This window comes from Barbus barbus (genome assembly GCF_936440315.1).
Source record: "Barbus barbus genome assembly, chromosome: 24".
NCBI classification, from domain to species: domain Eukaryota; kingdom Metazoa; phylum Chordata; class Actinopteri; order Cypriniformes; family Cyprinidae; genus Barbus; species Barbus barbus.
In genome coordinates, this window is record NC_136752.1 from 21,029,401 (window position 1) to 21,029,604 (window position 204).

A 204-nucleotide genomic window follows, 5' to 3' on the forward strand; every position below is an offset into this window, starting at 1 on the left:
AGACAGTGTATGAATGCATAAATATGCATAACCACCCTTTTAAGGAATGTCTGAATGATGGGAGTGAATTATTAAGAATGAATGAGATGCACGGCATTTCACTACAATCAGTGAAAGTAAACAAGGTAAGCTTTTGCTGAGCTCCTGCTGTGCTAAAACCCAACTATATGCAAAAGATTTCTATCAAAGTAACATACACAAGGA